Genomic DNA, 13,065 nt, shown 5'->3' on the forward strand with positions numbered 1-13,065 from the left:
TTTTGACTGGGACTCCTTTTAGGATGATCGTTCTTTGAGAGATGCCGCGCCGCCTCCTCAGTTTTTGCAAAGAGATCACGTGCTAAAATGTTGCGCCTATTTTGACTGACATTGTTTTTATTCTTGCCGACATTGTTTATTGTTGGCGGTCTTTACATTAAGCTTTATTATAAACAATGGTACAATATTAACCGTTAAACGGTTTCGGAACACCTCGGCGTTATCTGACGATTTAAAAAATGTAACCCTAGTAACTTTTACCGCTACAACACTATTTTGGTATTGTTCGAACACTTTCCACAACTTTCCAGTTATGATTTTTTTGCAGTTTTTTTATGATGCATACCTATTTTGCAAAAAGTTTTGCTTAAAAATAAATGTTACTGTAGCACGAACTTAAGTACAGTTATTACAACATTTAGTTATCTACCTAATGCAGTCAAAATATATTTTTGAACCATTTTACAAAATTTTTACAAAATCTCTTCAGTGTATAATCGCTTTCGTTGTATAGACAAGCATACTAAATGTATCTGACAATTATTAATTGCAGGCTGTAATCAAAATTTGTAACAAAGTAAAACAAAAAATCCCTCACATCAAAAAGAAATAAAGCAACCTTTATTTATTAGTGTGCAAGTGTATTAGTTACGTGTTGTAGGTACATAATATATGTATTTGAATTTGATATAACGACGGCGTCAGGTAGGCACCTACACTATTGATCGACGAAGTTTCGACGTATTTTACAGCGGGCCATAAATTAAAAGTGCTATAAATATAAATCTTGGTCCGCGTCAAATCGCATCACATATTCATGCCCAGCGTTATTAAAAACCTAAATAACCGATGCCACTTCCAATGTGACCTGTTTTTTGGTACCTCAAATAAAATATGTTTTAATGTTGATACGAATCACGGTGCGTGATGTTTTTTGATCACGTTCGGGACTTGATAAAGACATATCCGTGTACATTATAATTAATTTGAATAATTTAAACATTTTATAAATCCCACTCACAACTTTTTATGGACTGAATATGTTACATGTATTATTATATTATACTTACGGCAAATAGAGAGCAGGGCGTGGCGTAAGTACAGTTTTATAGGCATAATTAGGTAGGTACTTGAAAAATAAGTGATCTTACTATTTATAACAAACTTTTAACGGTCGAAGTTAGTTCACTATAATTCGAAAGGCTGAAACATTGAAACAAACTAACTCCTTATAACTATTATTAATCAATATAATATAAAACTAAATAAATGACGCGAAACTATTTTAATAACAAAAAAAAGAATTTTATTTCTACAAGTTGATTTTAGATAGACGGCCTTCTTTTTCTGATTTAGAAAACTTTTGGTTGAGTAACTAGTGTGATATTAAAAGCTAATCTTTTATGGACATTATAACACAGAGCTACGAACCGAGAGACTCATTTAATATTCAGTGTGAATTGTAGATGTCTCAACTTCTCAAGGAAACTTGTTAGGCGAAAGTATTAAATCCGATGCTGCATATAATTTTACTGTTTGAGACTGTCCGACGATTATATTATAGCTAATTTACTTTTTAACATTGTTTCGTAATACTCAAACTTAATTAGGTACTTCAAGAGTATTATAACCTCATTTTAAATTTACTGAAAAAATAACTTAATTATCAAAGAGATTAAAAATTTTGCATCGAAACCGTAAATGTTTTTTTTTATATTTAACAAGCATCTACTATATTATATTATAATCGTTAAGAAATGCAAATCAAATTGAATACATAATAATGGAACTGAATACTTAGTTCAAGGTAAAAATAAATAATCACTCAAGGAAGTTACATTTATAAAGATTGAGCTTCGTAGCTTAACATTTCTAAATATTTTTGTATCAATTTAAATTCGTTAAGGTCAGAATAACAATAAATAAATTATTAAGAATGAATAAGCACTACACTTTTAATTGCAAAAGGCTGATAATCATCTATTCGGAAAATGTAGAGTAAGTTATATTGCGTGATTTCAAATGGCCTTAAATTTTTTATATTATTGTATTAGGTCGGGGAAAAAGTCTTTTCGCATTATGGGATGTATGAACTTGTAATTAAATCTCTTTGGCTTCAAAAATCACAAATGAGTACACGGTTCATTAGGTTTCTTTCAGTGAGCTCGGTAGGTACCCAAATATCGAGCTTTTTTGTGTAGAGAAAAAATTTTATTACAAGTTCATACATACGAAAAGACTTTTTCTCCGATCTAATAGTTCTGTGTCTGCTTGTATGTGGAAAAGATGTACTTAGTTGTATGTAAGTATGTACTATGTACAACTTTTTTCTCTAGCCTTTAAGCTAAATATTTGTCAATTATTTCTTAGCAACATCAAAATTTAATACATTTTAAGTTACATATTATTAAGATTTGTTGTCACCCATAAAATTAAGACATATAAAACCGCTTCAACATTATCATTCATATGCCATTGACTTGTTTTATTCTTAATTAATAAACGTATGGCCTATGATATAATTTGTTATAATATAAACACCAACTAATTAGGTAGATGCCTACCAGCCTATGAATATGTAACAAAATCAACATATACATATAAAACTCTTTCGCTACTGAGTGACTGACTAAGGCATGTACGTCAGGCTGGCCCGGCCCCATGGAATTTAATAATGAGATTGTTATCAATACAATGTACCCGGGTATACTAATATATGTAACACCTTCATTTTCAATGTAACTCTTTTTAAAAGAAATTACGTGCACTTCTTAGTGGCCGGGCCAGCCTGACGTTTTCAGCCCGGCCACCTTGTTTCCCACTAATCTACAAAAAATACTGGCAATATTGTGCTACAGATGAAATGTACCCTATAATTTATGCATATGTAACACAAAATCGAATCCTAAAATGCAATAGCATACGAAATATTAGCGGTTGCAGGTGGCCGGGCTGAAATTATTTCGTTAATATAAAACAGTAAAACTGCAACACCTACCAAAAACTAATACCAGTACATAATGAGATATAGAGATATAGAATACATGTAACGCTTTCATTTTAAATTATAATACATATTTAGAAAGAATAATCACTTGAAATTATATTTCAGCCCGGCCACCTAAAAGCGGTAATATTCCCTAAAATCTTATGCCAATTTGTACAGTAAAACCTGATACAGCTATGAAATGAAAGTTACATTCGTTTCGTTTTAGTCGTATACCTTTAAGCCTTCTGTTTGACTAGATTATCAAAATCTGAGAAACTTGCCGAAGAGTGACTATCATTTATTAACTAATTTCAGGACATTTGGTTTGTTGAGTGAAACAAAATTGGTAATTGTCATATTTTTTTAATAATCATTTTTGAAATTAGTTAGACAACATTTGTACTTATATTAATTAGGTACTATAACAATTGTTAATTATAAATAATGTAAAAAAAGGTTACACATTGATAATAACACAGTTATCAAAAAATTATAGTAATATCAATATTACCTTAACATCGAACATTCATTCATTCAGAATATTAGAAGATAATTTTATTTAATAAATTATAGGGTACATTTCATCTGTAGCACAATATTGCCAGTATTTTTTGTAGATTAGTGGGAAACAAGGTGGCCGGGCTGAAAACGTCAGGCTGGCCCGGCCACTAAGAAGTGCACGTAATTTCTTTTAAAAAGAGTTACATTGAAAATGAAGGTGTTACATATATTAGTATACCCGGGTACATTGGATTGATAACAATCTCATTATTAAATTCCATGGGGCCGGGCCAGCCTGACGTACATACTAAGGCGCAGCGCAGACGGCACACTTTTTGTGCGATCGAGTCTGTGTACTAATGTGGTAAAGTCTATTAAAAACTTAAACTTACCGTCTTTTGTTTTTTCTTTAGACTCATACATGTCCAAACAGGAGCGGAATAAACAATACAGCACACTTCATCCCAAATTTTTCTTTTTAAATGTCTATCATGATATTCTGCAGACTCGATCGCACACAAAAAGTGTGCCGTCTGCGCTGCACCTAATGGACAACGCACGGCCGAAACAACGGAGCGTAGAAAGTTGATATTTGGTATGAAAATTCCTTAGGAAGTGTAGAACAGCACAAAGAGGGGATTTTTGGATTTCCCCCGAAGGGATTAAAATGGAGAAGACCTTTTATACACAAGATCAGCAATGAAAATATGGTAAAAATGAGAAAACCAAACTCTACGCAGACGAAGTCACGAGCTGCCACGGCTGCCAGTCAAATATATAATTTATACAGAAAACGCGTTAAACCAGATTTATGGACGTGAAAAAAAAGAAATTTTGCTGTTCATGGAACTACGTGAAGAGATTAAAATGTTTTGATTATTTTCACATAATTATAACATAGTAAGTAGGTATAACATGTTCTGAGTTGATTGACCACGTCCTTTAAAATAACTAGTTTCCTATAATTTACTAACAGAAGCATCATAAATACACCTCGGTATTTAGAAAGACCCGCCGCCTGAAACATTTATATATTACAAATAAGTAATAGTTTTTCCTAATGCGCCTCCGACTTGCCCTTTTTTATTCCTATTCTATGAAAAATAACATTTGAATCAGTATATATCTATACTAATCTATACTAATATTATAAAGCTGAAGAGTTTGTTTGTTTGTTTGTTTGTATGTTTGTTTGTTTGTTTGAACGCGCTAATCTCAGGAACTACGGGTCCGATTTGAAAAATTCTTTCAGTGTTAGATAGCCCATTTATCGAGGAAGGTTATAGGCTATATATCATCACGCTACGACCAATAGAAGCAGAGCAGCAGTAAAAAATGTTACAAAAACGGGGAAAATGTTGACCCATTCTCTCTTATGTGACGCAAGCGAAGATGCGCGGGTCAGCTAGTTATTTTATAAAATGCGATAACTTTTCTATTACTTTAATGTCTACATAGTACCTACATACTGATTACAAAATCTACTTAACTTTATGTCCACTACAAGAAAATAGGTTTTTTACAAATATAAGACAATGGGAAAATGAGGAGCTCATGGCTTAGTTAACAAAAGCCGCGCGGATTGATCTATGAGGTAAAGCTACGCTTTCCGAGGTTGTTCTGAGGATGGGTGACCATCTTATACATATAGAGTTCCTCCGTGTTTCGGAAGGCACGTCCCGGCTGTCATTTTCTTAAATCTCGTGGACAGTCGTTAACAGTAGTCAGAAGCTTATAAGTTTGACAACCAGTCTTACCGAAGGGTATCGTGTCATAACCCAGCTAATTTGATTATGGAGGTCCGATAGGCAGTCGCTCCATATGGTATCCAGCTGCTTCCGGTGAGACTGGAAGCCGACTCCAATATAGTTGGAAGAAAGGCTTGGCTAAAAAAAAACAAGAAAATAGGAAAATACCTTACAAATTCACAGCCTTTCATAAAGCATTCGTTGCTAGTTTCTTAGGAGATGCATGTCTTTCGGTGTTAAAGAGTTTGGTTTTTGCGACTAGAAATCATCTGTAAATATTGTAATAGGCATTTCAAATCGAGCTAACGAGTAAGCTACCTGAATACTGTACCCATAGGTAATCGAATATATTATTTTATTAATACCTTCCTTCAATTACAGCATCCAATCTTTACCATGAGGTAGTTTTAGAAACATGGTTATTAATTCTAGAACTAATTTATAGTATTTATTATTATTAACACAACCTAAATAACTATAAATAGCAAAACATAATAATACTTACGCCGGGTTATATTTATCAAATGTGCAGTTTTGAGAATACCAGTTTCAGGAAACCAGAGAACCACTATTAATATCAATTTAACCTTTTGTATCGACAATTACCTTGCTTCGGAAATATAGCTGTGGTCAAATTCAAAGCTCGACCACGCCGGACAATCTTTTGCTATGCTTTTATTGAAAAACCAATTGTATCCAGAAAAAAGAAACTAAAAAAGGTACCTATGTATCTACAGATACACTAACTTAGGCTGAAAAACGCCCCTTAAAATATTTTATGGCACGTTTTTCTCTTGAAATTAGTAACTAATAAATTTTACTTTGGTACATTTATTTGCAATTCAAAATAAAAGAGCTCTATCTTCATTTATACATGTATCTACTCCTACATACATTGAACTGAGCGTTTTATATTTTCCTTATTTATGTTGTGACAATCTGGCTACTACATAATATTTACAATAATGAGAATCGACGATGGCCTGCCATAAAGTTCTGTTAGATTTTTAATTAATGAACATGTCTTGAGTGAAGTTTATGGCATGGTTGTGCGGGCGCCGGTACCGCCGACGCGCGGCGGCACGCTTGATATCGCACGGTCTCGTATCTACAACTTGTGTGCCTACATATACAAGATATGGCCAAGTGACGGAGGGAAAGCTGGATTAAAAATTAATTTAGGCGCTTTCATGTTCGCCGATAATCCAGAGTTTATCAAGATATCAAATCAAGAGGATTAAACCCACCTAGTTAAATGTACCTAATGCACGCGATAACAACTGATTATTTATCTACATGTTATTCACGACTTCATACTATGTATATATTACTCTATAATGAAATAACTATAAATATCAGGAAATCGTATTTAATAGCACGTCGGCAACGATTAGAACAAAAACTGGATGCTAGAATGCAAATCGTGGCGTCAAGGTTATTAGTAATTTATGAGAGAGCATCGGAGTGGCTATCGAAGAAGAATCGTATAGACGTGTAAAGTATTTCCGGTAGGATGCCGACAGTTCTGTCTGTTTGTTCATTGTAATGACGCGTCTGATGATTTAATGGAATGAGTACATTGGTAGAGTTCACAGTATCACAGTATCCTCCAGTTAGGCGTGACGTGTTAACGACCTGTGAGAGTGCTGTCAAAGGGCAAACAAAGCCAGGGTGAGGACAAACACGTGAAGCTCTGTTTGCGTTGCGCCGGGCCTCTGTGTGGAGAACGAAGCGGGCACGTCGCGGTGGTCGTGTACCCAACTTTTATTTATAACACCACTGCTAATCACCTCAAATACGACTCAAACCAGCGCCAATAGCCTTTGTTTGCGATTATCAGTCGTTGCAAATGCGTAGGTATAAGACAGATATTATTTTAATACACCTTCATTCTCCTTGATTTCAGTCACTATACTTTTGTGTAGATTATTGTATAAAGTTAAATTTATTGCACTCATATAAGTCTAGGTTTTTCCACGGGTTTAATTAATGAAAATGATAATGTTTTTTAAAAGTGCTACTATGAAGAAATACTAACTTACGTGTTTCCCGATGGGTAAGATCTCATTAACTGTTGGTACAGTGATTATTTCTTTCCTTACATAAATAGTACGGCGACTTTTCTACCAGACATACGCCATATAAATAAATAAATTTAACCCATTAATGTCCCACTGCTGAGCAAGGGTCTCCTCCCGTAATGAGGGAGGGGTTAGGCCTTGAGTCCACCACGCTGGCCAAGTGCGGGTTGGGGTCTTTGCATGCCTTCAAATAATGTATTAAACCAATTTTAGGCATGCAAAGTTTCCTCACGATGTCCTTCACCGTTGGAGCATGTGATAATTATTTCTAATACACACATAACTTCGAAAAGTCATTGGTGTGTTGCCTCGGGTTCGAACCTGCGACCACTTGTGTGAGAGGTGTCAATTTATACCACTCGGCTATCACTGCCCTTATACACCATATACACAATGGAAAAATAGTTTGAGTAAAATAGGAAGGAAGGATAGAAAGGAAGAAGGAGAAGGCTAAGAACAAAATAACGGTGTTGAGAGGCAGTTAAATTCTTGCAGAATGGTTATGTAGCCTCGAAGAATGAATTCAATAGTCATGTATATTATAATACTGATTGTTGGCTTTTTAGTAGTAACTAGCTGACCCGCGCAACTTCGCTTGCGTCACATAAGAGAGAATGGGTCAAAATTGTCCCCGTTTTTGTAACATTTTTCACCCGTACTCTGCTCCTATTGGTAGTAGCGTGATGATAGGTATATAGCCTATAACCTTCCTCAATAAATGGACTATCTAACACTGAAAGAATTTTTCAAATCGGACCAGTAGTTCCTGAGATTAGCGCGTTCAAACAATCAAACAAACAAACAATCAAACAAACAAACAAACTCTTCAGCTTTATAATATTAGTATAGATTAGTATAGATTAGTATAGATCAAGACTCTACAAGTCTACACCTATTCTTACACCAAAATCTAACCTATTAGGCCAAAAATGATGCCTACCAGGCGGCAATACGCTGAAATTAGTGAATGCAATCCCGATCTCGCGGGATCCCGTGTATTTTTTCGGGATCAATCCCGAAGCATAATATGACGAGATCCCGTTCGGGATTGTCGGAGAGGGCATTTTCAGCAGCTGGCTACATTGCAATAGACTTAAGATGCCGATTAGAAGCTCGTACTATTGATACACTTTGTATTTTAAAAGGCTACTTTCAAAATGCCATGTGATTACTTTTTATTTTGATCTCCTGGAGCTACACCTACTTTTTTGATTATGTTCATGTTATTACACCTGTTAATTATGTTCCGTTGTTAGTAATATTGAAAAATAAAGGCTTTTATTTTCTTTAAAATAATAATTTATTGCATTCACCACACTATCACACAAATATTACATTAAACAAGCCGTTCGAATTGTATTATTTTTACTAACTAGGCGGGATCCCGAAAATCTCGGGATCCCGCGGGATTGATATTTCTGATCGCGAGGGACCTCGAGTTGACGATCTCGAGTCGGGATTGCATTCCCTAGCTGAAATTTAAGAAAGTATTCTTCACGGTGAATCAAGAAGGTTTCCTTATTTTTTAAAAGATCATTGCAGCGAAAATGGCCTCAAGCAGGGAACAGAGGTCAGGCGGTTAAAATAATGAAGAACCTATTTTAATTTATATGCTTATTATTGCTTATAGTAATAAGGTATATTTAACCTATGTTGGTACTTATGGGGGAGGCCTTTGCCCAGCAGTGGGACAATAAAGGCTCATAATAATAATAGGTACTTTAATAGTCACGCGGTTAGTTAAACAAGCCTTTTAAAAACTAACAAAATAAATTTTTGTTAAACAATATATTTTATATCAAATTATATCATTTATATCAAAACAAATTATTATTTTTTATTGTAATTATAACATTAGTTTGCATCACTTCATAACCATTTCATAGATTAGATTATAAAAAAGAATGTGTATGCTCTATGAGTCACTACCGCCTATTCATAACATCGGAGACTTTATAAAAGCATTTATTATATAATTTTGATTGACTGAAACAGTAAAAAAACTGTATTAACAAGACTTTTATTATTTCGGTTACATTTTCTACAATGAACAGCAATGTCGACTGAAAAATTACACGGATTTAGGTAATCTATACGCATTCCAGTGATTTATTCTTAAACATTGAATTATTTATTCAATTGTCATTATTACATTATATTTATTATTTATTTTATATTTTATTATTTATTTAAATGCGTCGTGCGAAAAGTAAGTATAATCGTTACTTTTATTTATAAATATGTAAGATCATGGTTAAACCTAATCTATGAGATAACAATTACGACTTAATTGAAGACCATTAGATAGCGGACCGATGGAACCGATGATGGCTCACATAATCCGTGATACGTGCTTCCCTTCTTGCAATATTCATGAAATATTACTTGATTATACATATAAAATATATGATAATTTTCGTGCAGATAAGAAAAATATAGGAAACTAGCTGACCCGCGCAACTTCGCTTGCGTCACATAAGAGAGAATGGGACAGAATTTTCCACGTTTTTGAAACACTTTTTACTGTTACTCTGCTCCTATTGGTCGTAACGTGATGATATAAAATATGCATTTTTTTTTCACGAAAAATATTCTCAAAATTATTTATATCTCTTAATAAAACGAAGTCGCGCTAAGGCATATCCGCCATTTAAACAGTTGCCATGGCAACGGAATTTTGTTAATTCAATGTCATTATAATATTGATTATTCGCGACTTCGTTCGATACCTGAATTTTCCCGGGAAATGCGTCTTTTCCCCGGGGTAAAAAGTAGCCTATGTCCTTTCTCGGGTATCAAAATATCTCCATACCAAATTTCATGCAAATTGGTTCAGTAGTTTAGGCGTGATTGAGTAGCAGACAGACAGACAGACAGACAGACAGAGTTACTTTCGCATTTATAATATTAGTATGGATATAAAAGTTAGATAGGTAACGTCACGGTTAGTTTTAACTTACAGGACTACATTCAATCACTATTTAATCACGAACGTTGGTAAATGGTATTTCCTTAATATTAATATTACACATTATTTATTTTTCAGGAACATTGATACTTATGAAGAAAAATGTGCAGTAAATGAGTTCAAAAAAGGTAGAGCCCGACTTCCTTACCGCCCGTAATAAACTCCATTTTTACTACCTTCCCCGTTTACTAGTAACTAAATTTCAGATTTATATAATATACAGATACTTAGAAATACTTGTTTATTCGATAAGACATCATAGGTACCTTATAGTATGTTATTCAATATTTTCTGAACAATGTTTTTATTCAAAAGACTGCCACCATGATGTACCTAATATTAAATGCGCGATTTAATACCTATCCAACAAGTTCAAGTGAAGTCCTGTCTTGTAAATAAATAACTAAATATTGAAAAATCAAACTACCTCCATTTACTCGATAAAAGACAAATGAATCGATGCAAAGAGAAAAGAATTCGAGAACGTTAGCAATATTTTTATGTTCGTAACGGCCATCCACAACTTCAACAGCATTTTGTTTATTTAATTTAATAATTTAACTGGTCACTACATACATAAAGAGATTCGTGTAGGTTGATATAAGTTTTATCAAACAATACGGGGAAATTCAAAACTCCAAAAGATAAAGATAAATTGAGGAACTCATTTCAATTTCTTGATTAATTTACAGACACATGACATAGTACTCATTCAGCGTGACTGTACATGCACTGTCAAACTAAAGAAAATCACTGAAATCGAACGACTATTTCTAAGGCAATTAAAAGTATAAGCAACTAGCAACACTACGACTGATTTTCAAAGACATAGTGGCTGGAATATTGACTAAAATACGAACAAAAAGATAAAACAAATATTCCACAAGTTCTAATTGATTGGAATGCACAATTTTCCTCAATTGAAATCCTGCTTGAATGTCCGCAGGAAGGACTGGGCCGGGAGGAACGATACGTCGGTGGGCGGCGAGATGTAAAGCACCGGCGCCTTTGATACTCCTCTCAAAATGCCCTCAATAAGCATCGGTTTACTTTGCGTTTAGCGCATTCACATTCCTCCCGCTCATGCCTACTATGTGTTCCAGGGCTGACTCCCGACAATAAAAGAAAAAAAAGTTTAAGGAAATTGGTTGAAAATATTCGAGCCTTCAATGATTAAGGTAGAGCAAAGGCTTAGGCTTAGGCTCGAAAAAACGTATACCTATAAGTATATCACTACATAGTATAAAACAAAGTCGCCCATTTTGTCTGTAGTCCCTTCGTATGCATAAAACTTTAAAACTACGCAACGGATTTTGATGCGGTTTTCACTAATAGAAAGAGTATTTTCTCCGACAGGTTTTTATATATAATTGAAATACATTGAAACTATATTAGCTGAGTTATAGCGATTTATGTCCAAGAAGTCAGAAAAAAAATCTAATTGAAGATTGCATTTGTGCGTGCGCCGCTTTTACCGTTGGATACAAGTAAGAACAATGTATAGCAAAAACATTGGTCTTTATTAGTTCTACAAAAAAGTCCGCGATGACATATATCCAGCTTTTTTATTTAAGTCACAAAAACTACTTTTCTGTATTAAAAAAGCATTTAATTCATTGGGTGATGTTTAACTGGTGATATAACCAATAATACATATATCCTTATCAAAATAAGTAAGTTCATCATCACGAGCATTTAATTTAGATTATTTTTGCAGTTTACAGTGTGTTATTTAGACATATAGTTTAGGAGATATCACGATATTAGTATTGCGGCACGGTACGGGCCGGCCGCGGCGGCGGGGGCAGCGTCCCTAATAATAGTTAGATGTATATAACAAAAGTAGGTAAGTACATAAAAAAAAAAACAAAAAATATAAAAAAACGGTACATAAAAAATAAATAATATTAAAAAGTAGGTACTACGACTTTGATCTATACATATAAGACAAAAAAAAATCTGTACATTACTTAAATATTTTTTCCAAAAACTGATAGGGGGGGCGATCAAAGAAGAGTCACAGAAACCAAAAAACATTTTAATATTTTAAACGCGGTTAAGGGAAAGAGAAGTTATTGTGAATTGAAAATTAGTATCCAATATGTGTTGGTGCGTTGACTGTATTTGTCGAAGTAGCGGGATACACGCAAACGAAATTGCGCGGGTCAGTTAGTTGCAAATATAAAGTATTTAGATTGCTTTATTAAATATTAAGTTCCTATTATGTGATATTAACAATCGTAGTGGCTGCCATATTATATTCGCTTAGCGAACCTTTATTAGCTGAACTGTAACAAATCTGTGAGAACTATAAAAAGTCATGTTTTACTAGCATTTAAAAATAATAGCCTATATATGTATCTATACTTTCAGAAAACGTATAGAAATAGGTAGGTCAGTATTACAGTAGGTGCATCCCTAGAACAGTTTCCGTTATTGACAGTGATGTTAAGTCACTATTATGGGTCTAATTTAAAAGTAAGCGTTGATCCGCCAGTACCTTACTACTTCCGCTGCACTCAAATATGAAGTGTCAACTGAATGTTTCATTCATGCTCCTGTATTTGGTATTCTACTGACATGTTACTATGTTTTACTTAGCATGCTTGGATTGACATTTATTTAGGTATAACCTACTCAAACTTTACCCAACAATAAAAGCATTTTTTTATCGTTACGATGCATGCTGATGAGTTTTAAGTAAGTATATTTGTTGATATTATGATCGTTAGCTATCACACTGGTACCCACCAAAAACATAGCCTCAATCTATTACAC

Source organism: Anticarsia gemmatalis, chromosome 7 (assembly GCF_050436995.1).
Source record: "Anticarsia gemmatalis isolate Benzon Research Colony breed Stoneville strain chromosome 7, ilAntGemm2 primary, whole genome shotgun sequence".
In the NCBI taxonomy this organism is placed as follows: domain Eukaryota; kingdom Metazoa; phylum Arthropoda; class Insecta; order Lepidoptera; family Erebidae; genus Anticarsia; species Anticarsia gemmatalis.